Here is a 26,144-nt window from a genome sequence, read left to right as displayed (position 1 = left end):
CGATGACACAATGTTTATTCTGACTAATCATCTAATGCAGAAGACATGTCGGTTCTACGTTCGTAGTTAAAGTACATTCTGTGGAACTTTTGAGCCCACGCCTAGGGAACATCTCACTCTGCAACCTTTAACATAAAAAAATGAACATCGTTTTATGGTTTTAAAAATTTATCATGGCAGTGAAATTGAATATGCATTAATAAAATATGGGATCTTTTACGCTATGAATAAATAAAATACCTAAGAGTTTTATGTTACTCTCAAAAATTTTAGTACCAATTAACGTTAATTAATACAATTCTTTCTCGGCTTCATAAAATGGGATAAGTTCATTATTTTCTCCAAACACCAAACACCAAAACGGTAATTAATTGAGATCTCGGATGGACGAGAATTTTCGTTCAAGTTTGGGCTATTAGCATTTTTTATGATGATCTTTAATGTCTGGAGAATTTTACCTCTAATTGAACCTTGGCAATTTTTTCACCCCTTTCATTTGTAGACCTCTAGCAAATTTCAGTGAAAATTCTCCCATATCTGAAAACTTTTTATTTGAATCGATAATTTTATTTTCTACCCACGAACATCAAACTGACATTTTGACATTCACACACTCGCAATTAGAAAAAATTAAAAACGGACACGTCCTTTAATATCACGAAAGCTTCTTTAATTCGGAAGCTAATTAAACAAACCCCTAGTATGTATATATATTTATACAAAAAGTATCTACACTCTAAGGTGTAATTGTTTGCAGGGCAGGCAAAAAGTAAAATAAATATAAAAATATAATAGAAGTCCACATGACAAGAACTCTTGTAACATTTACACATAACCAAGAGAATACCAATTAGCGATCTTTGAAATGATTTTAGTCATGTTGGTGACCAGATCTGAATGATCAGGTATTTTTCGACGTTCCTTGCCCCCATTTCCTTCCCTTTTCCAGTCTCTTCAACCTCACGACATACCAAAAGGGATGCCATAATCTCACTGGCTTCAGAAAGTTGAGAGCGATTTAAACTCTTGTGCGGTATTCATAATTTAAAAAGATGATTATTTTCTACCCTCGTTAAGTGCAATTCAGATGACAGAAGTCCTGTTTTAACTTGACCGTTTGGCATTTCATCTGCAAAATGTGCCTAACATGGTTAACTTCACTTAAAGAATGAGAATGAACGACTAGACAGTTGACTGATAATTTGCTATTATCGAAAATCTACTGCGTCCATTTTATTATTCAAGCAAAGCCTTCCTTTGACTAGATGTCTATCTGGGACTAGGTGGCTAGTACCTACCTGCCCAAAAAGGTTTTACAAAAGAGTTGTCATTTAGATCGTGACGTTTCTTTGAACAAATTATATAATTCCTTATTTGGTTTAAAAAACAACTTTCACGAAATATTACATAGTTTATAATTATGTAGGTAGGTATTTAAATACCTACTTACTCAACATCTGACGATTTCAGAGGATTCTGGTTTTGATTTATTAAAGAAGAAGTAACTAGAAATATATATTTTTTTAGATGCGAGGCCTACTGTTCACGGAACTACTAGTTAGTTTTCCAATAAGAGGTGTTATGTGTATTTAATTCCGGCCATAAAATGATTTTTTATGACCGGAATTGGATGGTATTGATCTGGACAACGTTTATTTTCAACAAGACGGCGCTACGTGCCACACAAGCAACGAAATCATTGATATTTTACGGGAAAAGTTTCCGGACCGTGTTATCTCTCGAAGAGGTGATCAAAATTGGCCACCGAGATCTTTTGATTTAACACCTTGCGACTTCTTCCTTTGGGGACACGTAAAAAAGAAGGTCTACGCCAACAGCCCAGCGTCGATTCAAGACTTCAAAGATGAAATTCGTGAGGCTATCGAGAACATAAGGCAGCCACTTTGCGATTTGGTTATGGGAAATTTCATGAAAAGGATATGGTCCTGTAGGCATGGTCGTTATGGTCATTTGACTGACGTAATTTTTTAATATTAAAGACATACTTTCTTCTTTAAAATGAAATAAACATTTGATCATTTATATTAAAAAATGGCATTTTTCTTTGAATATCAAAATAACACCTCTTATTGGAGAACCCTATAGATACTAATTATTGTTTCTAAACATGTCACATCGAAATGATGTATTGGATAAGGGTAAAAATGACATAATAACGATTTTTTTTCATATTTCAGGCAGGTGGATTTAGATACAGGTATCTATTGATGCGGCATCACATTGACCTTTCATTGATGTCCGCGTTTCCGCCGTCACTCAGTTGAATAGGATATAGAATGAATGGGACACAAAAGACCTAGTTATCATTACAAAGCAGTTATTAGTTCGGACCATCGATATAAAACCCATCGAGCGGTGAATATACTGGATATCTTGTTTCATGTCCAGAGGTTGCTGACATTATTACGTTCCCAAAATGACCCTTAATGTGATGGGAAAGTCGTCGAGTTTTAAAAGAAACTGGAAAAATGATTTTGGAGTGATTTAATTACTTTATTCCAGCGCATAATATTACAAGTTAAAGGTTATTTATGTATTTATTTTACATTATTAAACACACCGTACCTTGGTTACAGTGATAAATAATTTACAGATATATATAATTTATATATATATATAATATATATTTTTTAAGGTGGGTTCCATGATAGCTCAACACAGTGACAATTCAACACACTTTTAAAAAGTGATATAAAGTCATTAAAAATGAGTTTTTTTTAACCTAACCTAACCTAACCTACTTACCCCAGTTAATAAAGTTTTTGTCATCACTTTCCATGACTTTATATAACTTTTTAAAGATGTGATGAATTATCATTGTGATGATTTATCCGGTCACCATCTACGAAATGTTTCCTCGTAATGACTATTGTGTGGTGTGTATATTTAGTAATTACCGGGTGGCGTATGCAGTGTGTATGTGTATATGCGTGTTTGTGTGTGTGTGTGTATATGTATGCGCAGTGAACAGTTTATAGACTGAGAAAAATAATTATTGCTAGTTTATTAAGAATCTCTTAAAATTATAAGTAATCCAGTTAAAAACGCGATTGAGGGCCGTTTACTTATAAATTTTTAGTAAATTCCTTATATATCGGAACACGTGTTCATGCACATTCATTTGAATGCAATCACGTTTTTAACCGGATCATGAATAATTTGAAGTGATTCAATAAATGAGCAATATCCATTTTTCTCCGTGTATCGGTGGCATGATGCTGGTTTTAAATTTGGGCAGTGAATCCGAAAAAATGTCAATGTTGAAGTTTAGACAAATATTAGTGAATGTATGATGAAATGCTGTATTTGTTTTGTAATTAAGCCTGTATGTCTTAAAGGTATGTTAAAATTAATTAACGTCAGAAGTTCAGTACAGTCAATTTAATTGTATTGTACACCGTGTTACACGCTCATACCGCGAGACTTACAAGTACAAGTTATGGCGATGTCCCCGACACGGTGATAAAATAAAACTTAGTGTATTTTAAACTCGTTATAGAATGGTATATGGTGAAAGAAAACCATCCAGAATTAAAATTTTGCTTTGCTTGAAATGGCCTTTAGCCAAGTTAGCTGACCAGATCTGAATAGTCAGGTAAGTAAATTTCTATCTCTCTCTTCCCCATCTTCTTCCCCCTTAAGACTAACAACATAAGCCATTAAACAGTAGGAAATCCCGTGCGGTATTCATATAAAAATGCGAGATGCAAAAATACTCGCCATTATTTGATGAGTACGTTTAGCACAATTCGCAGAAGTCAGTACTTTATATTATATATTTATATTTCTATTAACTATTTTTTCTAGCTTTCCAGTAAAAAATACGTACCTATTTTTTTACTATGCGCAAGAATTCAGATTAACTAGGGTAGTAAAACTATTAAAGTGAAAATATTTTAAAGGAAATTATAATAATCCCTTGCTTTTAGGGCTCCCCAGATTTCAAAGTACCTAATAAATGAGATTTATTGATCTCCACGAGTCACATGATGAGGGTTACATTCGTAGGTACATAACGTAATCAGATAACACACTAAACTTATGTCATGAGTCAGGATTAGCCGAATAATAATCAAATTAATCACTAATAACCATCGCTGTCCCAGGGGACTTGCACGTGCTTAAAGCAACTTTCACTGTAAACTTTCAGCGGGAGCTTTCAGAACATACCGACAAACACAACCCAAGCTACCACTGATTCTCAGTATCTGATCATGTAGCCATAGGAGATTCTTGTAGGCTTGTACTGGCTGCAATCTGCTTCCTGGATCAGTTTCGCAAATTCCTCTAATCAATCATTCGCCCCACATGTCCCAATATATAGATATTATAGATACCGTCCACGGTTTCACCCTTTTCTGGTCTTATATAATCTTATCCAAGTGTAAACATAAATATTGATAAGATATAGGTTGTTGAACATGGGTTAATTTATATATAATAATAACCTTCAAATAAAACAAGTGCAGTAAAGCGGTTGCCTAGCATTAATTAATTGTAGTGTTTCCCGTACAATCATTAATAATAAACAGTCCTTACTACTCAATCTAATTTGTAGTTGTGTTCCTGTGGACTGTTTCATAGAGGTTTATAGTTATTATAATTAAAACAAGGACAAAATCCGCGCTAATTCTGCCAAATAATTAGTTTTATTGGAGGCATTTCATATGATTAGTTTCTCTATTCGTCGAGTTGCGACCGGAGGCGGAGGCTATTCTTTATCGACCGTTTATTGAGATTAGTGACAAAAGTTTATCAATGGCGAATGTACACTTCAAATTATATATGATCGTTGAATTGTAGCGATTCGGTTCTAAAAGAATTATTTATTCTTGACAAATCATCAAAAATAATCCATCCTGCCAAATCGGCCGTAATGGCCAATTTCGGCACTCAGTCGAAACTAGCAATTACTTTAGATTTATTCCTGAAGTCCTGGGTATTAGGTTATCATTTTTGTACAATATTGTAATCAATAACTGCTTAATTTTAGTTTAACCCTTTCAAACCCGCATTATTGTTTCCTCATATATAAAAATGTAATGCTTAGTGATACTTTAAAAAAAAAATTATTCTACGTTAATTTGACTTAAAATTAGACGTCAGATGGTATTTTTTTAAATAGTAATGTAAAATAAACATAGCATAAAAGTAATACAAATAACTGTTTCATGCCAAAAATACACATTTACACTATAGTGATAATCTCTAAGTTTTGAAAAAATAACATTTTAACTAAAATTCACTAAGAAATAAATAAATAATCTAGGATAATAATCTTTAAAAATTCGCCAAACTAGTCGAAAAAATGTCCGTCACTACCACTGTTAATTTGAATGAACATTGTAATTCATTTACGATATTATGGCAAATGACTGTGAACAGTGAGTTGACTGATGTTATTATTATAGAACACATCTTTATGCGTTAAAATATTTGTAATTCGAGTAGAAAATATTGATATCTCACCTTAAATAAAGTAATCAATGGCGGCAGAAATTCGATGAAACTCACAATCAGCAGATGTCAAAATATTTATCGTTTTTGTGACGGGGAAAAGGTTTTCAACAGAGCGGAAAAAATAGACGCCACAGAAAAGATTACAAACCATAAGAAAAAAAAAACAGGCTTTTCTAAATCGCTAAAGTTTCGGTAAAAAAATCACAAAGTTCGTGTTAATTTGAATTAACAATGTGGCTGAAAAGGTTAACTGGATAATACTTTAAAGAACAATAAAAAATTATCTTTTAGTGATATAAACTGTGATCCTTTTATCTGCGATACATTTCAAACCAAAAACCAATACAATCTACACTCTAATAATCACTTAATCTCCCTTCATACTTCTCTCACATTCCTTATCCAATTTAAAAAAAAAAAAATCGATTTTTAAAACTAAATCTGATGAGTTCATCTCCAGGTATCCACGTATAAATGATTGATATATCCTTCACGTTTTTACTCTTTACATTTTTATCTAATCTTAAAGTTGATATAGTAAAAATCAATATACTTACTTAAGCTATCCAGCTACAATAATTCATATTTGGGTTTTCGTCCTCTAGTTTTTTTTTACATGTTCCTAATCAAATTACACAAAGTAAACAGCTGATAAATATTACTAGTGCCCAAATTAGTTGATTACAAACGTTATTTATGTAAATAGGAAGGAATGTACCTAATTCTCATTTTTTATTCGCTATAGTAATAGCGGGTTATATAAGTCGGTTAGCGGTTAGTTAGCAGATTGTATTATCTTAGATTTATTTTCATACTACTATTTACCACTGAGTAAATGATTTAACTTGGAAAACTTTTGTTAGTTAGTTGTTACTGTGCGAATTTTTAAATCGGTATTTAGTTCACAAGGAAGTTTTTTATCTACCTAAGGAGTGAAAGAAAAGACTTAATTTTAAAAACATGTGTGAGTCAAAAAGTTAAGGTTTGGTTTTTTTTTATACGGTTTTGGTACAAAATTTTGGAGCCCATACGTTTATACATCAAAATAACAAATAATTAAGAAAGTAAAAAAGGTATGAAGCACTGTTTTCATACTATTTTTCAACCAAACATTTATTGTTCATTCTAAAAACCAGGAAATATCTACCTTATGACACAATATCAACAACGAATCAAACAAAATAACATTTTTAGGCATTTTCTTTACTATATTAAAACACAAATAACTTTGTTTACATCACCTTAATATATAAAACCTCATGTTTAATGAACAAAGTTTACATCACCAAGAGCAAGTATATACAAGTATATGCAAGTATATACCTGAGGAGGTGAACTTTGTTCATGAAACATGTATAGGTTATATATATTAAAGTGATGTAAACAAAGTTATTTGTGTTTTAATATAATAAATAATGACATCACAAAGTGATATGCTTTCAAAGGAAATTTTCTTCGAAAAAATTATATTTTCTTTACGTCATCCGAGAAATAAAACCAATTATTTACAAAGGTTATAAATTAAATTATAAGTATTTCACCATCGTGATTTATTTTTGGGCTATGTATGCCGTGTTGTGCTCCCTCCTTCTTAAACCAACGTTTGGGACAGCGTTAAAGTGTCGCATCATCAGAGCAGATGTGTAAATTGTGGTGAAGTGTGTGTTTATTTGTGTTTATCCATGGCGGTGTTTTAATATATTAAGTTAAATTAATATGTGTTTTTTTTGTGTAGTCGTTAAGTACCGGAGATCAAGAACTATTAAGTTTAGCCCGTCGTCTCTAATTAATATTATTGCAGCATTAGTGAATTTCCTATTGCCTCCGTAATTAGGAGTGCTCTATGCGTTTTAGGTTTTTCCAGGACTTCGGGAATAAATTCAATGTTCGACTAAGTGCTCGGCAATTGCCAATTCGTCAGGATTGATTATTTGATGATTGGAGAATAAATCGTTATTTCAGAACCGAATCGCTATGATTCAACGTTTATATAATTTGAAGTGAACATTAATTTATAATAAGCGTTTGCCACTAATCTCAATAAACGGTCCATAAATAATAGCCTCCGGTCGCGACGCGCGAATAGAGAAACTAACCATATTAAATGCCTCAAATAAACCGAGTTGTTTGGCAGAATTAGCGCGGATATTGGCCTTGTTTTAGTGACAATAACTATATTTCGCCATAAACAGTCCGCAGGAATACTACTACAAATGAGATGGATATGTAAAGGCTGTTTATGAAACTGATTGTACGGGAAATACCTACCTAGCTACAATTAATTTATCTCCAAATAACAAAGTGTTTTTAATCACCGTTCTATTTACGTAAGTATAAGTACAAAATTTCTGGGACCAGACTAAAGGCTGCTTTGCTAATGTTATCTAGATTAGTTCTGATACTTGAATATTTCACAAAATAATCTTATTTAGTATACCGGTATAGAATCTATATAAAGATATTAACACTTTAACAACTCGGTAACTCGAAACACTCATTTGAGAATAATTCTCTTCCAGGGTTAGAACACAGTGTTAGAGCCACTGAATAAAGAACACAACAATGTGATGTGGGCGTGTTTCGTGATCCGAAAGTCTGGTCAATCTAGCATTATATTTCAAATATAGAACTGTTTTTCTTCATCACCATGGGATGGCGATGGCAAATGGGATGGCGATATACAATGTAAGGATTGTCAGGTAAGTGTAAGAGAAACAGAGCGCGCGCTGAATGGGATAGACCCAAAAGGTAGGTCCAAGTCGCTTGTGACATTCGTTTCCATTCAATTCTACGTAGAAGGTATTTCTAGTGTGTATTGTCTATTCAGTGATTCTAACAAATTCTATGCAAAGTATTTGGCGAGGTGAGATATTTTCGCATAAACCCGGTAAAAATTGCACATAAATCTGTCGAAGTAAATTTAAATCCTCCGACAATACAAAATCTAAGAACTTGACGGGTGAAAGTGATGAAAAATCCTCTATCGTAGCGAAGGTTGGTTTTTTACAGAACCTTTTTGCAAAATTTAAATATGCATTGTAAAAATAGGTTCTCTTTCTTCTTTCGATGGCCATATATGGTCTGAACGTCTAATGACCAACTCTTCATACTATATGCATCAAATATATACTCTTTCTAATATTTAAGATATTTATAATACTGTAGTAATATCGGGTATCCCTCGGCAGTGGCCTTCCTAGATAGAAATCGCTTTGTTATACAGTTTTCGAAAGACTTTCAAAATATTTATTTTAGATTTAAAGTGAATCAAATTTACTGTCACTATTATTAAGTTCTGCAAAGTATTTTAGTGTAAAATAATAAAAACAGAACAGAACTCAATAATTAGTAGTAAGTTCTGCAAAGAAAACAGCATTAAAGGGTTCCAAACTAATTTCATTTCGTTATCAGTGCCGATACCAATGCAACATCAAAATTCATAAATTAATCACAAAGCAAATATAAAAGAGGGAATTAAGTAATTTAATAATCTGCCCGTGGAAATTAAAAATATATTAATGACAATAAAAAATAGAGCATTCTTTGAAACTTTACTTTTTAATCAAACTCTAGCTAATTCACTTTTAGTGATATTAAATTGTGATCCTTATATCTGCGATACATTTCAAACATAAAACCAATACATTTTACAATCTAATAATTACTTAATTTCCCTTCATACATCTCTCACATTCATGTCCAAATTAAAAAAAAAAATTATCATCGATTTTTAAAAATAAATCTGATTTGTATAATTTAGTAACAATTATTATATGCATATTATGAAAGATTTCAGTTCGTAAAATTAACTCGCCATAACACAAAAACATCAACAAGAACAAAATATTTTGAGCAAAAGTATTTATTAATTTAAAAAGTATTACGTAAGATTATGTTTTAACTGATTGATAGAAATATTCATACTGACATTTTGATAATCCTTTCAGAAGGCAAAACAGATGTTGCGCGTAAATTAGTATTAATTGTTTTTGTGTTTAATTTGAAGAGCTCCACTTATTTATAAAAAACAATATTAATCAAATTTTATAATATTATTGTAAAGTTCTGAAAGTATTTTGGTTTTTATTATTGTTCAGCTGATTTGGCTTTCAAGGGCATTTTCAAACTGCGGTCTCCCAATTTAAATTTTATGATGTCTTAAATGATTTATTACCGGTTAAACCAAATTACTGATAAAATAAATGTGACAATTTGACATAAATGTGTAGATTTCATATTCTGTGGGGTATTTTGAAGTCTATTTTCCCCACATTAATGTAATCTTAAATGTGTAATAATTACGAGATTGCTATTAAATTATTTAAATGTGTTATATTTTTTAGATTTTGAAAACATACCCCGAAGTGAGGAATGAATAATTTTCGTTACTTTATTAATTAACGTTATATTCGGGTAATTGGTCCGTTTATTAATTTTCCAATTATTCAAGGAAATTCATGTAAAAGTAAAATAATAATAAACCAAAATACTTGTAGAACATAATAATAATATTATTAGAATGAGATTAAAAGTATTTGGCATTCTCAGACTATAAAAATATTATCATTCGTTTTTTCGGCTACTGGCATTATACCTAGCTCTCTCATTAAAAATTTAGGCGTATTAGATCTATCAAAAAATTTATATATAAAGTTGCAAAAGTCGGTCATTTTGAATACATGTCGGATAACGAAAGATTTTTTAAATATTTATGTTGAGGGATCAGTAGGATTTATAGGCCCTGTTAGGAGTTCTACCGAGCCGAACCCTCTGATATGAAAATATCTGGAGTTGGTGAATTATTTTCCCATTTGATCTCTGGTGAGTTGACGTGTTTTTTTTGTACTGTTTTGTATTTATTTTGCTTATATAATGCACTTGCATAACATTGATTGACTAGATGATCATTTGTGGAAAAGTGTGTGGAAGGGTTTAGTTTTTCCTATGAGGAAGATTCCCGGACAAAAAAATGATTGATTTACATCAAATTTAAAAAAAAACCAAACAAGTCGCTTTTTTATCATCTGAATAATATTTTTTTTTACTCGTATAATATAAATACATAAATGGAAAACATCTCGGTAATTTAAACTAAATTTATAAAAATTAGCATTCTTTTGCTAAATTAGTTTGACTGTAAAGAGCTTTCCGTTATAATTAGATGGTATTCGCTAACGTTGCAGCTTTTGTCATCAATAGTTACATAGTTTGATATGTTATAATCATTCAAAATAATAAATAGAAGAGACATAGTGTAGGAAAAAATTTCAATTGAAAAGGTAAAACTTTGTAGGATTTTTTGTGGTAGATGTTACAAAAGTGGTTAATGTAACCATAAACAATCTTTATTCAAGGGCTAACGTAGCCTACGCTATAGTTTCACGACGTGACATTTCGCATGTTTTATGCTATTCTCTGTGCGCACGGTGCAGTATAAAGCAGCCACACCGCAAACCGCAGAGATTGAAAGCACCTCCACCGTTATCATCTCCTACATCCCATTACCCACAGCACAGGACCCATCCTCCATCATGGCCAAGTGGGATGTCCTCGCATCCACACAATACAATGTGCTGCAGATCCGTTCTTCGCGGATCCGTTGGCCGCACGCGCCATTGTTGTATTATATTTGACATTACTTTACTTAATTGGCACGCCAAAATGTAAAACAGTAAAAAAAACAATGGAGTTTCTGGAATAAAACAGTGCATCTGCTTTTCACTTTACTCTGTATTCATAATGAGGTGAATTTATTTGTTTCCGTTTTATAAAGCTTCATATTATCCTAAAGTTTATTTTAGGGATAAAACTTAATATTTGAAAATATGGTTTTATTTACCCTTCACAGGAAGCCCAGAGAATTCTGTGCGGAGGATGTTTTTATTTTATCTTGAATTGAATATATAGCCGTTATAAAATATGAGAAAAACTGTGATCCAACAATAATTACAACTCTTAATTGAAAATCTATAAACCGGTATCTCTGTATTGCAGATAGACTAACATTTTTTGCAGTCAACCCTCGGGTAAATAGGAAAATAGCTACGAAACCAGCTGCCGAATAAAATATTATAAATCAGCTACCATTTCATTCGTTGCGTCCGTTCCTGAAAACTTCATTTAGCTGACGATTGTGGCGGTTAATATTTTAAACTTGTTGATATATTCGTTATTTCCATTGTTTAGGTATAATAATTTAATATTTGTATCTATATGAACCTAGTTATTTTGTTTATCAAATTGGTACCTCGAGAGACAAAACCTTTTACGCTCCATATATCTAGGTGTGGAATGTGCTTGGTGTCATTGAGATATCAAGCAGCGGATGTACAGGGTCCTACAGGTAGTAAGAACAAAGTACAGAGTATGGTTTACGAGAGGAGTAAAGAGAGTTATTCGGAGCCTTGAGACCCGATATGACACCCTTAAGGAGTCAAATGCCATCTGCGAGGAACACATTGGAACTTTTCATTTGGCCGACAAAGTAAGCTGGCAGCTCACAATTTATAGAATACAGTAACATTATAATAATTATTAATAGGTTTTCTACCAAAAATTAGGGGTAATAATATCTCATGATAATATGATAACACAACCCACCAATATCTTATACCTCATATCATTATTATCTTATATCATTAATATTTCACATCTTATATCATTAATATCTCACATCATTAATATATTATGTCATTAAAATCTCAAATCATTATTTTCTTATATCATTCATATCTCACATCATTAATGTCTTATATCATTAATATCTCACATCATTAATGTCTTATATCATTAATATCTCACATCATTAATATATTATGTCATTAATATCTCAAATCATTATATTCTTATATCATTAATATCACACATAATTAATATCTTATATCATTAATATCTCGCATCATTAATATCTTATATCATTAATATCTCACATCATTAATATCTTATATTATTAATATCTCACATCATTAATATCTTATATCATTAATATCTCACATCATTAATATCTTATATCATTAATATCTCACATCATTAATATCTTATATCATTAATATCTCACATCATTAATATCTTATATTATTAATATCTCACATCATTAATATCTTATATCATTAATATCTCACATCATTAATATCTTATATTATTAATATCTCACATCATTAATATCTTATGTCATTAATATCTCATATCATTAATATCTTATATCATTAATATCTCACATCATTAATATCTTATATCATTAATATCTCACATCATTAATATCTTATGTCATTAATATCTCACATCATTAATATCTTATATCATTAATATCTAAAATCTTTTTTTTCCTCTTCTATAGAAGCTGGCGGTTGTATCTAGAAGAGTGGTGAGTATCAAGATGAAGAATATTTAATGTTTGTAATTATGAATATAAAAATTTATAATTAATTACAAAGATAGTTTCATCATTTTGGTATTTTTACATTGAACATCTCTTTAATTGCTTTTAGTAGGTGTTTATCGTTTTCTGTTGTTTTGATATTTTCGGGTAGGCTGTTGAAGTATTTCTTCCCTGGATATATGTAATGATGTTGAGCAAAAGTGGTTTTAAATTTTTGTGTTGGAATATATATTTTTGATGAGTACAATTTTCAGTTAAAAAGCTGTGATTTTGGTTTTCATTTATTATTTGAGTTATTATGTTTTTTTGGGCAAGATCATTAAATTTTAAAACTTTAAATTCTTCAAAAATTAGATGTGTTGTATAATCTCTTGGATTTTTCAATATTATTTTTATAATTAGGCATTGTACAATTTCAGCAGGGAGTAGATTTGTTTTTATGCAGCTCATCAGCTGATTACAGCGTATTGGAGATTTGATTGTACCAAAGCGTGGTAGACTGATGTTAGAATTTCTAATGAGAGAAAATTTCGAATTTTCAAAAATATATAAATTAATTTTCTCATTTTGTTGACGCTTTGGTTGATTTGATCTTTCCAGTTTAGGTTTTTGTCTATTATTAATTAAAATTTAAAATTTAATTTTTATACCATTAATATCTTACGAGTATATCTATCATTAACATCTCAAATCATTAATATCTCACGTCGTTGATATCTTATAGCATTAATATCTCATATCATTAATATATTATATCATTAATATCCTAAATCATTATTATCTTATATCATTATATCTGATATCATTAATATCTTAGATCATTAATATCTCATATCATTAATATATTATATCATTAATATCTCAAATCATTATTATCTTATATCATTAATATCTCACATCATTAATATATATTATCATTAATGTCACACATCATTAATATCTTAGATTATTAATATACTTTCTCCTAGAGAATTATTTACACGGAGAAGAGATATTATTGAAATAAATTTGATCACGTTGAAAACCCATTGAATTTTACTAAACAGTGTAAAATATGGTTAAAACCAAAGGAATGCAAGTATAACACATTATTTTACTTACAGTATTACGTAGTAGAATACGATAGCTTATTAAAGCAAGCATTTCTGGACTTAGCATCATTTCGAATTTTATATAGAAATACCAAGTCAGTGAAAATTCTTCTGTCCGACAATTAACGCATATTCATTTCATTTAAAAAAATATTGTATTTCAACAAAAAAAAAATCAATGGCGTGTATATGAATATTGTAATGTGGGTCCCAGACGGGAGAATTGTATTCACGTAGAATTCTAACAAAGGTAATGTGGGTTTCAGACGGGAGAATTGTACTCATGTTGACTTCTAACAAAGATAACGTGGGTTCCAAACGGGAGAATTGTACTCAAGTTGTCTTCTAACAAAAGCGAAAATTTGTGTTAGTGTCTCAAGAGTATTGTTATCAAGTTGTATTTAGAGATTTGATTTTCATTCGAGAAAATCGAGTAAAAAAAGTATTTGACATATGGAGATATTTAAGTAAAGTCTATTTCCATTGCAAAAAATTAACAGTTTGTTGATATATTGCAATTTTAAATATTTTTAATAATTCTAAGGTTTGGGTTCATGCTTCTTTTTTATTTACTTCCAATCACATAAGTAAATAAAAATATAAGCGGGAAAGTAGGTAACTAAATAATAATTCATTTTCGCAAATCAGCACCAATTGGGGGTAATTGAAAAATAATCTAAGGCATTAATCACACCTATGTTTGGGCTTATTCATTTATAGATCAGAAAATAAGAAGGAAAATTTATGTAAGAAATATATTAATAGTATTTAATAGTTGGCGACCAATTTTGTTGTTACAGTTGTTTCACGAATATTCATTCGAAAAACGATATCTCAGAATTTATCAGAGATATCTATTACAATTTCCTGCACACCCTGTGTGTCCCTCTTCCATGGAACCATTACTTTATACATGCCTTAATAAAATGCACTTTAGCAAATATGAGTTAATGTATGTAAAGAATTTCATTAAGAAGTAGAAAAACGACAATTACGTGCCATAAACGAAAAGACATTCTAAAAAAATACTTGCCATACATCTCCCATTCTTCAATTTCTAAACAAAACGTTTCGATGTTGAATAGTGGTCCTTCACCAGGGCATTACTGAAGAATCTACCACTCCGGAATGTGCCTCAAATATTAAATACGTTTTATCATAAATTAATAAGTTTTGAACGCACGGCCTCTTGTGGTCTTTTGGGTCTTCTTGTCTCCAACATTGGCAGATTATTAATTCATTAGGAATATGTTTTATGTGTTGTTAAACCGATAATTTGTGTCGACGTTATATATTCAATCTGATGACGGCCTTCGTGGTCGAGGGGTAAGACGACAAGCAAGCTGGAGATCGGATGTTCAAATCCCAGCGTGCAAAGTAAATTTTTTTCTATTTTTTTTTATTTTTATTTTAATTTTTTTTTATTTTTTTTTTCGTAGAAAGCAATCACTTTGTTGTTTAACATTTTAATGAAATAAAACAATATTTTTTGTTTAAAACCACGAATTTTTATTAATTTTAAGACCGACCGGTTTCGCTTCACTCGAGCATCGTCAGGGTATAAAATTAAACTGATCATCAGTTTAATTTTGTACCCTGACGATGCTCGAGTGAAGCGAAACCGGTAGGTCTTAAAATTAATAAAAATTCGTGGTTTTAAACAAAAAATATTGTTTTATTTCATTTAAATTTTATTTATTAAATTGTATTATTTCACAATTTACGGATTAAAAATAATATATAGTAGGTATATTTGCGGCACTCTTTTGAAGATATTATTATTATTAGAAACATTATTTTGAAGATACTCTCGAAATCGCCCTGGTGTAATACCACCATTCAGAATTGAAACGTTGCTTGAAATGACTTAGGACTTGTTTGGTGTCCAGATTTGAATGGCCAGGTAATTCCCCACCTTTCTCTTCCCCATATCCTTCCCCTCCCCATTTCCTTCGGCCTTACAACATACCCCGATTGAGGATGCCATAGGCTCACTGGCGGTTGGAAGCAGAATCTTGTGCGGTTCGTAAATTGTATTCATTAATAGTCACACATCGTTAAAAAATCAGAATTCAACGTTAATTAATACACACATCTTATTTTGCGAATACCAGCGAAATTTGCTCGTACATTTTGAGAATGTATTTCTTAGAATTTAACTACATTGCTGCAAATGTTTAATGGTTCTTTTAACTGGTGTTAAAGTGTCGATATAGCGAGATATTACAACAGATTTTCTCTCATTTTGATGTCCTTTTTATAGCTAGGTTTACTCAGAGTGGCAGTCGCAATTCAGAGGTTCATTAATTTAACCTTAAGATTAAATTACACATTTAAACTTAATATCAGCATATTCCATCTCACAATAATCTCTTGGGAAATTGGTAAGACATCTTTATGTAAGTAGTGTATTTATTCATGAATAGAAACAATGTTTCGTTCAGATTTTTTTTTTATTTATTTTTTTATTTTTTATATTAACTCCACACAGGAGGCCCTGAAGAAAATAATTTCCCTCAAGGCCTATGTCATCTTTGGGGATGCTGTGTGGAGGGTCTTTTTGTGGAGAGGAAGGAGTGAACATGGGTCTTGAAGAGTCCCATGTTGTAGGAAGGAGGAAACACAGATGCCGGCAGTTCGTTCCACAGCCGAGCTATTGAACTTAAGAACGAATCGTAGAAGCGACCCGTTCTCATGTGACAAGTGTCAACTGTGTACAAATGTTGGGCGCGCGTTTGGCGTGTATCCCGACTACGCACCGGTGCCGAAGGGATCAATGACGCTAGTTCCTCAGAGCATCTTCCATCTTGGATGGATGGATTCGTTCTTTACACAAAGAAATAATATAGTACTGACATGCAGATGCAAATATCAAAATCTTGTTCAAATACACATAATTGGGATATTGAAATTAAAAATTTCATCAAATTACTTCCTGAGAAAGAATTTGTTTACTTGAAGAAGCTTTGAGATATTTATAGGTAAAATTTCATTTTTATTACTTCCGCAGGGTAAGCTTTTATTTATCCTGTTTTCTAACAAGTAATCCGAATTATTCGTTTCCTGCTCAGACAGAAGTAATTACATTTCGTCACTTTGGTTTGACAAGCTTCCAACTGAACATTATCTTATTCTGAGTTATGGGTTTTCAAACATTACAATGTCAGTTTCTCATAACATCTATAGTAAATATCGCTTAATTTATGGTTTGATCTAATGTATATTATTTTAGTTCTTCATTATATAGAAGAAATTTTTAAATCGGATGTTTATTTTAGATTCTAGAATATGTGAAGTTAGAACCTTGTTCGATCAGCAAGGATGCAATATTTCATTTAACATGGTTCTAACGTTCCTTTGAACATTTTTCAACTGACATTTTCTTCATAACTGACAGAAACAAAACTTGTTTGGATTCAAATAGTGCCTTGCCTCCTTTTTACGGAATTCTTTGTGTCTTTATTTTAATTATTATGATCCCTCTGGCCTTATAAGGTATATAATAAAGCCTCTGACATATTGACCGTTAAATTTCTTAAAGAAGATGTCAGAAAGTCGGAGAATTTAAAATCCAATTAAATGGGATATTTTTGTACATATCCGAAAACAAAAAAAAACTGTTTTTGAAAGGAGATAAAATACGCTCAAATTTAATTATTTGAAATTGACGTAAAATTTTTGTATCATTAACATTTTGAAACCAAACATAAAAAATTAAAAACTGCTTTTGATAGGAGATGAAATTATAGTACTTATTGGAAATAACACATAATTTTTGAAAGAAATTAATTTTTGGATGCAATAAAAAATGTTTTTAAAATCGCTCTTTTCACGTTTTTTCGAAAAAAAAACAAATATTTTATTAACAGTTTTTTGTCATTTCATATATCAAAAAAAATTATGTTTAACAAGTTTATCTCAAATTGCGGTTGGAACCTTCGATTTCATAGAAGTGTCAGTAAGGAACAACATGTCAGTTGAACACGGTTTAGCGGAAAGTTAGAACCTTATAAAATATATTAAAATTAAAAGTGTCTGATGTTAGAACTTTGGCACATTAGTAGCTTCATTAATACTCAACAGAATGACTTCAACATTATTTTTGATGTACATATAAGCTAAAAAAACGGTCTCCCTTTCAAAGGTCATTTTGGTCAAAAATATCAGAACCTTGACAAAAAATATTGACGAATTTACGCATCTCCGTATGATTAAAAAGAAGCATAAAAAAATTATCGTAAAATCTTAATTGTAACGTATAATATTGTGTTTTTCTTTGCCACTCACGTAGTCGAATATTTACCTAGCGAAGCAAGCAGAGATCACCTTCAAATGTAGATATTAATGATAAAACATGGCATTTCAATGCGCCATTTTGCTGAAAGATCACATCTGGGGTGCTTTACAAGGTTTGCATTTTTTTTGAACAAATAGACTTTTGTGAAAAAAACGAAAAACAAACAGTTGCCGCGGGCTTCTGTAAATGTTGGCAAATTTTACATTTGTGGGGTGAATCGTCAAGAACGAAACTAGTAAAAACATATAAAAAATCAAATTTTCAGAATAGCAAAAAGCTTATGTTTAGCTTTAGCAAAATTTTCAATTTTCAGAATAGCTAATAATTAAGATATGGAAAAGTCTCCATACTACAAATTGAATTTTAAATTAAATCTTCATTTATTATATTTATTTATGATTTTTTTAGGAACGCGACCCGTTTGACCCGTTCGTCTTACGAATAAACGTTGACGTTCTATCTGAAAAAATTCATCGTGAATATATTGTTTGATTATTAAATTGACTCAAATTCTTTCTCAAAGATTTAAATTAACTGCATTTGCTCAAAATAGTTTAAATTGAACGATTCCCTTTTATGTTGCATTTCAAATGATAAAGGCAATTTGAAAACATAATCCATCGCACATCGAACCTTTTAATGCAGATCGCGGATCCAATTGGGCGGAATGAATTAATTATGCAATACGCTAATATTGCGGATATGCGAAATAAACCTCGGCCGAAATAATTAGCGGCTGCTAATGCGATTTCATTGGCCCGCATTTGTAATGCATGAAAGTTTGGGAATCCAATCCCACCATGCACTTTCACGGGGTAATCTGTTTAATGAATAGCCACAGGTGTTGTGTTATCACTTCTAGGTTAATTAGTACCATCGTGTGATTGCTTTCTATCGGGTCGCGAACAGTGCAGGGCCCATAGCACATGTCAGAAACTGCACAAAGTCACCGAACACTGCACACCGCACACCGCACACTGCAAGCCACCCATTACCTAATCTCACTGCCATTTCTGTTACGATAACAATTCTCCCTTTCTGGTGCAGTGCCTAATTAATTGAGGAACTTTGTGAGGGCTCCAAGGTGTAAATACAACTCCCATTACCCGAAAGAAATCTGTTTTTTTTTTTGAATTGTGGTGAATGCAAATGCCTAATCCTCACAGGTTTTGAATTTAGTTTGTGTAATATTCTGACTTTATAATTTTATATCAAAATAAATAATATTGTCGTCAATTATGTTTTTGCTATCCAGCAATATAGTTCTGTCGAGTCTTCGAAGCCATTTTTTTTTTTTTTTTTTTTTTTTTTTTTGGTTTTAGGCATTTCACCCTGAAAAGAATGCTTTATGGAAACGAAGCCATTTTATCACCATGTTTTTCATGAAGCTTGTGATGTTTTGGACATCCACAAAAATAAACGATAAATAATAAAATAACGTGCTCTAAAATTTTTTTGTTTAAACAACGACGGAAGATTTATTGACAGACAGGCCTTGAGTAAACAGATTCCCACGGGAAAGGAGAGACCGGAGGACAGTCGAGGTTTGAACTTGGGTGGATTGACAGCCCCGAGAAAGGGATACAAATCAGAAGTGTTGTTTGAAATTGCAGTTAATTATTGAATTCAAATGGTATTAGAGAATATTGCGGAATATTGAATTAAAGTGAAAGATTATTGATCCGGTGTTTGTGTGAAGTGAAAGTGATTCGACTCAGTGGGAAAACAATTAATAATAATGACAATAATAATAATTGGATAATTTGTAGAGCGCCGTTTTGTAAAAACCCACCTCAGGGGCGCCAGGTGTTGTGCAATCGCGATTGTGTTATAAAGTTGTGTTGATTTAAACGTGATTTCGTATACAGTTCGAACTAGATTGCTTGTCTTAAAAACATGAAAATAATAAAAATATTGATTGCGTTTTAAAATAGAGTGAATGTACTTAAAGGCAGGAAGTGTTTAATCGGGCTAAGTTATTGATTTGGCGAGATGGCATTCTATCCACGGAGACCGAAAACCAGAGAATCAAATAGATTATTAACTGTGGGTTCGAATCCTAACAGATTAGGGAGGTACAATTTTATTTACAGGAATATTTAATTACCCTTTTATAAGCGTAGGGAGGAGGTCGAAAATTAAAGTGATTTAGCTATATAGTGTAACCAGGTAAGTTTCACACGAGGATTTGGAGGTGACTAACAGGGTGAGTTTTTTTATATTATTTATTAAATTCCAGAGGACCCCCTTTAAAAGACGGATACAACTAAGTTTACGACACCTGCCGCCCAAATAATGTTATCATTAAAAGGAATACCCTAGACGGATTGTCAATCAGCTGTGAGTGAGAGACAGGCCAATGACTTTTCATATATAGGCCGAGAGGCGCGGAGTACAGTCAGTCAAAGGGGAAGTTTTGCTAGCGTATGCCGTCCCAAATTGAAAGCGTTCGGATGCAACCAGACGGAACAAAATGAAAACTTTTCTTCTGTTATTTGACTTTTCTAATTTAATACTTTTCATCTATTGTTTGACTTTCTAAGTTACGAATTGGGATGCACGAAAACAAATCTAAAGTCGAAAGAGGGAGATGGTAATCTCCGAAATAAAACTACCAACCGAACAACTTTTCTCAACAGGTATCTTTCGAGAGGTAGGCAGCCTCTTTAAATTAAATGCAAAACATCAAACCAATTATCCGTTTATACCTTACCTGAGAGGATAGGTATTCAGTAGGAGTTACCCATACCTAATACACGAGGATGCTAGTAACCTCATAAAATAAATACTGGAACCAAATATTAAAATACAGACAGTCCTCATCCCAAATTTGGCATATCGAGTAGACCTTACATATATCTCACATGATAATTGGCTGAATGGGTAGGCACACAACCTATCGTTAATAAGCGGGCAAAATGTCGACAAGATCGTCGTGTGTTATATGTGTATTGACCTAGAAAGGGATGTAAATCCCCGACGGCGTGGGAGTTACAACGTTTTCTGGAGGTGGCACGTAACTTAGGACCTTGCGTGTCACATTTTCGCGACTAGATTCGTGATAAAGGGATGTTATGGTTTTCCCCTTCTACACTCAGTAAAGTAGTTTATCCTGGAGGTGTTTGAGATTGGGGCAATTCTGAAATTGGTGAAGAGACCTGGTTTTCTTTATTCTGGCGTGAAGGTTGCCGATTTGGAACAAGGGGAGACCCGGCCGGTTGTGATATCCAGACACGCAGATATCGATCGCCTTGCTCAAATTATCATCCATCAGTTTTGTTTGGTAAGCGGAGGAGCCAATCTTAACTTGAAAAAAATTCATTTCCTTTCCTCTCCTTCCCCTCCCAAAATATATACATGGATGGCGCCGACAACTAACACCATAAATTTATCGTATGTATATCACATATATAAAATCTAACACTTTATTATATTCACATTACCCTACGATAGGTAGAATCGAGTAGCTAGGGGGGGGTGAGCAGGCGACTTAGAAGATAAGGTTTATGAAATGGTTTTGAAAAACAGCGGTAATGGATTCAACCCACTCTATCTCAAAAGAACCAAGGGATACCACACAAAACATAAATAACTAGGTTTCTAAACCGAGAAACAAAAACCCAACACAACGTTCGGTGAAGCCTTTTTATACTGAACCGTCACGTGAAATGAGTACGTTCAAGGTCGTACGTCACGTAGACAAACTAGGATGTACACACTTGAAGGGGTGTGTAATAAAGAAAAGGCGGCAGGGAGGACCTTCCTACCCCGGATATATAAAAACCAAAGCCTTATGGAAAAGTTACCTACGGGACTTAAGAAAAATGTATCGTAGAAAGAAGAGAAGGAAAAGTTTGAAGTAGAAAGGGCAGATCATTACAACTGAATAGCCGTGTCCAGGAGGTTCAGGTTTTATAAGTCTTTGAGAGAAAAAAAACAAAGTTATTGGTCAACCTATTGCAAAAACGGAGAAAATAATAATAATAAATAGGACGAAATTAATTAAAGAGTTAAAAAAAAAAAAAAAAAAAATTTTATCAGAAAAGTGCGACATTACATAAATATACAGTGAAATTTAAAAATAATTATAGATTAACGTAAACAAACAATAAATCCAAAAAGAAAGTGTTAACGAATAAATCTTATAATACAAAAAGTGTCCTTATAAATAAAAATGTGTTAATTCAAATGACCGTGAACTTTAGAGTCAATAAAAATTCTTTTCATACGATAATATAAACAATAAGAAAGGATATGTGGGTTAATGATGTCATTCACTCGAGAGGAATGCGTTCCGTAAACAAAAACATTGTTTATGTTTTGGATTCACCGAACAAATCGGAATGTTGATATGAAGCAAGTTTAATAAACAGACTAACACGAAAAACATCGAACGTATTGTGACAGCAAAGAACATCGAAAAATTGATAAGATAAACATCGAGATTTTAAAAAACGGAAACATCGTTGAATAATACGTATCACTCCGAGGAACAAAAAATTAAATAACAAACGTCGAGATTAAATAAACAATGACACAAAACGAGATAGCTGGAACAAATATAACATAAACATTGCGTTCGGATATCGTGGAGTATTGACGTAAACAATTATTGTTTATCTTATATCCGAAACTACAGACCAGCGGCGGTCTGTGGTAACTTAACAAATTATTCACAAAGTCAGGAAAAGAAATTATTATTTTTATCGCTAGACATTCGACAGAATTATTAGAAGATGAGAAAGGTTTAGAGAAATTAAATTGATTAATGTTTTGCAACACCCAATGTACCTTACTAGATATCATTGGTTTTGCAAAAATGGTAATTGCGAAGAGTATAAAATTGATTAATATCAATTGATTAACAAAAAAAAAAAAAAAAATTTTTTTTTTTTTTTTGATTTACATTAATATCATTATAAAACAAAAGAAAAACAATTATTTTGAGATGTTGGGGTGTAATCTATTATGATCATGTTATAACATAATAAATAGCGGAAATATTACACCCATATCATGTGATAGATAGATCTATAATAACAATAATATCAAAATAGAAAAGTGTAATTGTATTACATCATAGTTACTCATTAGGACCACGTGTTAGATTCAAATGGTCGCGCTACGTGCCGCCAATGTAGATACTTGTTGTCAGGATCACAAATCTCGATAATCGGCAGAGACATTAATGAGGGTGAAACATTTGATGTTTTGTTTTGTGAGGTAAGATTAATCTTACATAATATAATTTACCATATAAACGGGTAAGTTGAAATAACGTAAGATTTACTCATGATAATTTTGTTGACATTCGGATCAGGTTGTTGACTATTAAGACATATTTTAAGACACAGAGAACCCAGTCAATGGATTCGATAAAGAATTCAAGTATAGGCCAAACAAATAAACGTTGTTTTGAAAAGACAAAGTGTTAGTTGAGAATTCGAGTTTCAATTTCAAAGAAAAAAAAACCAATTCAGAGTTGGCTCGAGATTTTAATGTCGTTGACGAATGTTTATGATGGGATATATATATATGTGTATATATATACCTATTGAAAAGAAATTCATGTTAGGTATTGAAAAAAATCATGTTAGGTATTTCAAAAAAAATCATAATAGAGTTTGCAAATTTTGCAAATTGAATATAGATTTGAACTCAACAATAAATCAATATGGCGGAGAAAAGAAAAATCGATGACGCGAAGGTAAGCACCGAGACAGTTCCTATAGTTGATGAACTAAGAGAAATATTCAAACGATCGCGAAAAAGTTCGTTACAAGTCGAGAATTTGAAGGCACCTGAAAATATGGGTCAGTCAGAGGGGGAGGCTAGAACATATTCGGATATCAAACAAGACGAGGGTATACAAGAGAGTGATGTGAAAATCATAAACGAACTTGAAATTTTACAGGAACAGTCAGGTGATGAAATACAAGAAAAATCTAGAAAAACAAAAAAAAAATAAGAAAAACGAGAAAATTTGAAAAAAAATATAGAATAAGAAAGGCAACATATATATAAATAATTAAGAAAATTAAAATAGGAATATTAAGGTTGTCGCTTAGTAAGAAAAAAATATAGATACATAAGCCGGTAACACTCGGAAGAGCTAAGAAAATGGTGGGAAAACGTGGAATGGGGAGGCAAACAGAAGCTTTAGTGACGGCAATCGAGGAAAATGCTACAGCTGGGACGTCAGCAGTGAACATCGGAGATATTACTACAATAATTCAAGCAGCTTTAGCACCGCTTGTTGATAAAATGCAGGAACTTGAGAAACAATTAGGAAGACCAACAACAGTGGCGGTGACAGGAGAGGATAGTGCGCCGAAAAACGTTCTCCAAGTAGTGGAAATGCTACCGCAGCAAGAACGACCTTCATTTTCCGGTGGAAATCAAAAACCCCATAAGTTTCTTAGAAGATATAAAAGAATACACTAGAAAAGTGAAACGTACAGATCCATTAATTGTCGTGCGGGAGAATTTGAAAGGGGAAGCAAAAACGTGGGCCAAACTATACAACAAGCGATGGGAAACAATGTTGGATTTCGAAAGAGATTTTTTAGCTACCTATTGGGGAGACATAAAGAAGAATGAGGTTCGCCGTCGTCTTGCAGAAGGGGTATATGATGCCAAGAGAGATATATCCATGCTCACTCATTTCGCGAATTATTGGGATTTAGCGAAAGCATTAAAAATCACAGAGGCACCGTTAAGCGTAGTTGACGAAATTATGAGACATTACCCTAAAGAAGTTCAATCGCTATGGTTTTCAGGGCAGTCAGGAGATGAGATTGTCGCTGCTGAGTTTCTTCGAAAACTAGATACAATGGTTTGCACACCGGAAGAACGGAATACAAAGAAAAGGAGTGGGGAGGAGTTCGCCAAGAAGGACAAATACCGTGACCGTTACCACGCTATAAAGAAGAGAATTCACGCAATAGAGAGTGTGGAAGGAGGCGCTAGCTGCAGCAAGTGTGCCGAAACTACGACATCTTCAAAGGGAGGTTCTACAATAACTACAAGCGGCAAGGAGCTAGTCATCGCAAACAATTCGGGAAACGGCCGAGGGTTGATTCATTAGCCCTCATGAATACGACTCACACAGGGAGAGGGACGCCGGCACCAAAACACAACACTGCATTGAAGATTATGATGAAATGGGGGTGGAATCCAATGAAAGGACTGGGAAAAAATGAACAAGGTATGATTGCCCCAATAAAAGCAGAAAGGAATGTGAGAAGACGAAAGGATGGAGCGGAAGAAACGAGAACGGAAGCGGAAATAGATGTGGAAGTATGTGTCAATTCTTTACAACAAATAACGGATGAATGGAATCAATTGAAAGTGAACGAAGAGAAAACAAGCAGGGAAATTAGTGGGTTCAACAACATTTTCGAAGACAGAGATTATGAGGAAGTAGAAAAGGGTAGCACTTTACCGTTATTACCGGAAGCCAAAGCACAGATAGATAACACGGAAGTTCACTGTTTAATAGATACCGGAAGTCAAATCACGTGCGTTTCTCAAGAGTTTTATGAAAATTATTTAAATGATCAAACAATTTATCCTATTATGCCTGTAACGACTATACAGATTAAAGTAGCGATAGGACACAAAAGTCAGAGAATATCTAGGTTGGTTCTAGTACCGTTGCGATTTGGAGATGTTATAATAAATACGCCGTGTTTAATAATACCAAAGTTAATTAGGCCAATTATATTGGGTATCAACTGGTTAGACGAATATACAGCTGAATTTAAATGTGGAGAAAACAGAAAGTTAAAAATAAAAACAGGAAATGGGAAGAAGGAAATAGAGTTAGTAAATTCAACCGTAATTCATAGGAAACCTAAACAGGAGGTTAGAAATCAAAATTTCACAAGTGGAAAAA

General features: G+C 32.3%; 1 protein-coding gene across 1 annotated transcript in view; it reads right to left on the bottom strand.

Moving 5' to 3' along the window:
• sNPF (short neuropeptide F precursor) overlaps positions 1–26,144 on the bottom strand; it is a 179,168-nt gene that overhangs the window by 37,665 nt on the left and 115,359 nt on the right. The window lies entirely within an intron of this gene.

The sequence above is a fragment of the Hesperophylax consimilis genome, chromosome 6 (assembly GCF_061612785.1).
Source record: "Hesperophylax consimilis isolate HC1 chromosome 6, BYU_Hcon_1.0, whole genome shotgun sequence".
NCBI lineage: Eukaryota > Metazoa > Arthropoda > Insecta > Trichoptera > Limnephilidae > Hesperophylax > Hesperophylax consimilis.
The sequence above is the reverse complement of the archived record's forward strand: the minus strand, read 5'-3'. Positions and strand labels throughout refer to the sequence as shown.